Source organism: Primulina huaijiensis, chromosome 1 (genome assembly GCF_012295235.1).
Source record: "Primulina huaijiensis isolate GDHJ02 chromosome 1, ASM1229523v2, whole genome shotgun sequence".
Classification (NCBI taxonomy): Eukaryota; Viridiplantae; Streptophyta; class Magnoliopsida; order Lamiales; family Gesneriaceae; genus Primulina; species Primulina huaijiensis.
This window is the reverse complement of record NC_133306.1, coordinates 26917059-26920346: the sequence shown is the minus strand read 5'-3', so window position 1 is coordinate 26920346 and position 3288 is coordinate 26917059. Positions and strand designations below refer to the sequence as shown.

The following is a 3288-nucleotide window of genomic DNA, read 5'->3' as shown; positions in this document are numbered from 1 at the left end:
TTTTTTAAATATTAAGAAAATAATTAATTTATCAAATGTTAATTTTTAAAATAAATATTGAGAATAGAGGCCGACCAGGATATCGGCCCTTTACTGTCTTCACTTGCTGCCACTTTCAATCTGTACAAGAAAAGAACAGATCAAGAAATGCTACTTAATCATTACTGTAAACATTCTTCTTCGAAAAATTCATCTGTCTTTCGGGGAAAACTCTCATTTTCGATGCGACCATGGGTTTCGGGAAAACTACAATTTTACCTGATATGCAGATGATGCTGCCCCAAACACGAAGTCATTGGGAAAGCAACTTTGATTGAGGGAATTTATGTTGTGGTTTGGTGTTAAAGCATTGCTAATATACATCACTAACATGGTAAAAATCAAGAAAGTCCGAATTCGACCCATAAAAATTCCCATTTTTGACTTTGGAAAGGCACCTAGAAGCTATAGCTTACACAGCTTGATGCATAATAGTATGTACAGGAACGAACCCAATAAGGGAGGAGTACGAGTACTTGAAAAGAATAGATTTATGAGCAGTTTTCTATATTTTTTCTTTTAAAAAATCGTAAAATTATATAAATGTGTTCTCTATGGACTATATTTTGGTGTTTGACTTTAAGTACATGTAGTTATGAAACAGAAACGTCATGCACAATTCAAGCCAGCCCTCATGAATAGCATGATCCACCTGCTATGATGGATCGTGAATGACAGAATATTCCACTAATAGGGGAAAAACTCAAAGCAGCAATCTAAAAAGCACAAAAATATGAGTCAATAACAAAGTGTGATCAAACCAAATTTTCCAAAATACAATGAATCCTAAAAATGTGTCAAAAATTAAGAAAGAGTGAGAACAGAGAAAAACAATGAATGATTTTCAGCTCAGTGGCACTCAATGACTGCTTCAGCTGCCCTATGAGGCTTATTCGTTCGCCTGTTCCCAATCTGTCAAAAACCATTTAATTTATTTGATTCCTCCGTCTCATTGTTGGGTGATTCAACGTCAACTCTCTCCTTCGCTTGGCATCTCTTTGTCCTTTTTTTCGCATGATCTTGTGATGTTATTTCTTTACCAGACATGTCCTCGCTATCTTCATCTTTGAGTTTTCCAGCTTCATCTTCCATAATTTCACCTTTGAGTGCTTTTTGTGGCCACCCCCTTTTCTTCCTCACCACTCCGAGTCTCGTCTTGGTGAGTTACATGCAGCTTCTTTCCCTTGGTTTTACCCCTTCCCATTATCTTAAATCGGGAGGTATCATCCATTGCTACATATTTCTGCCATGTGTATTGGATAATGTAAAAATTCTATACAACTTAGCTTTAGAATCAATATGAAATGCCATATAGTAAATAAAGAAAAAACAATTTAATAACATCCATACAGAACTACTCTACGCCTTTCGGGGAAAAAAATAAGAATGAAAAGAATGCTTTTCTGCTAAGAACAACGCAATTTTGGAAACACAGAGGAAAATACGAAAACAACAGGAGCGCACACCCATATGCTGACAGAGTTATATTATGCATGTCTCAAGTGTAAACGGGTGAGTTTCTTACGAAGAAAAATATGACTCAGAATGCGAAATGGACTAGCATGTCACCGTGTGGATAAAATTAGAAATCTTTACTTGGCAGCAGAATTTGAAGGCACACTTTAACACAAAATTGGGAGACAAATTACAAAGATAACTTGGAACTTTGCACCATACAATGGAAACTAAAACATCCACATAGAAAGACTAAATATTTATCACATCATCACAGGCTTCATACACCAAGACGTTGAAATATGTCGAAGTTTTGGCAAGACGAAATAAGTTAATCACAATACGTGATAAATTAGTTCCAGACTAAAGTCTAAAAGCTGTATGGAACAATTTCAATATATTATCTTTAGATTTTGAGATGAAAATAAAGGCCTCAAACATGGAGAATTAATGAACCATGTATTGCCACATACAATTCAAAGTAGCTAGAAAGTAGAAACCTAGGCATATCTACCTCAACTTTACAAAGAGAGTACATATTACTATATTAGATTGGGATTCTTGATCCATATAAACGGCGGATAAGGAATTTATAGTTGAGGTGGAATGCGAGTTGCATAATAAAATGACCAAATACAAGAAGTCAATAACAGAGCGTAAAGACATGATAGCTTGAATATTCAACTTAATTAAATTATTATTAAGATGAATCGTCTTTCCGGGTAATTCAGTGTATCCAAATGTGGTTACAAGCTGAGAAATCGAGAGAAAACACAAGTAAATATTCAAATAAATACACCAGAATAATCAGAGAACAAAATCAGTAAACAAATACATGCAGAGAAGAAAGAAACAATTTTTACAAGATCGGATAGCCGATTGAAACTAAATACAAATCAAGAACAGATCCATGGACTAAAGTTCTCGCAGGGAATGCAGTTAAACCATCATTCGTTTGAATATGTTAAACCATGTGAGTAACTGATACTTCAAAATCAACAGAACCCAAATGAATTCTTACCTCGGGTTTCGATAAGAACCACAGAAGTGCTATTAAAATAGGTGGACTCAGATGGCGGCCGCTTAACATTACATGTAAACTTGACTAGGGTGGGTTGCGGGCATCCAATGTTGCTAACTCCTTTTGACATATGCCAGAGTGTGATCAAACATAATTATTTTAAAATGTAATTTTTTTTCCAAAATCTATTATATATTATATATATCTAACATACATATAAATATACCACTTCGATTGTGAATTTTTTTATATGTCTTTGTTCATTTAAATTGATCAATTAAATTATTAAGTTATCTTAAAGGTTTTTTTTGTAATTCATTNTATCTTATTTCTCCCAAGATGAAAGAAAAGATAGTCAATTTGTCTTTTCAGAGCTACCGCCCTAATCAAAAAAATTTTCTTGTGATAGGGCCTGTCACTGGTCAGAAATATAACGAAATCGCATTTCTTATTCTTTTCCCCGACCCCGCTACTAAGAAGGATGTTCACTTCTTAAAATATCCTATGTACGTAGGGGGAAATAGGGGAAGGAGTCAGATTTATCCCGACGGAAGCAAGAGTAACAATACAGTTTATAATGCTACATTATATATATGTATGCATATATATAAACATTATATATATGTATACATATATACATATACATATACATATATATATACATATATAATCGAACCGTGGTGGTTGAGCTGCTGTGCGGTTTAAAAGATTTGAGTTGCACCATTACCACTAGCTATAGCTTTTGGTAAAGCGGTAAGCACTCGGTCCTACAA

At 34.3% G+C, this 3288-nt stretch overlaps 1 pseudogene; it reads right to left on the bottom strand.

Moving 5' to 3' along the window:
- Positions 1-756: 756 nt before the first annotated feature.
- Positions 757-2508, bottom strand: LOC140973103 (uncharacterized; annotated as a pseudogene).
- Positions 2509-3288: the final 780 nt, after the last annotated feature.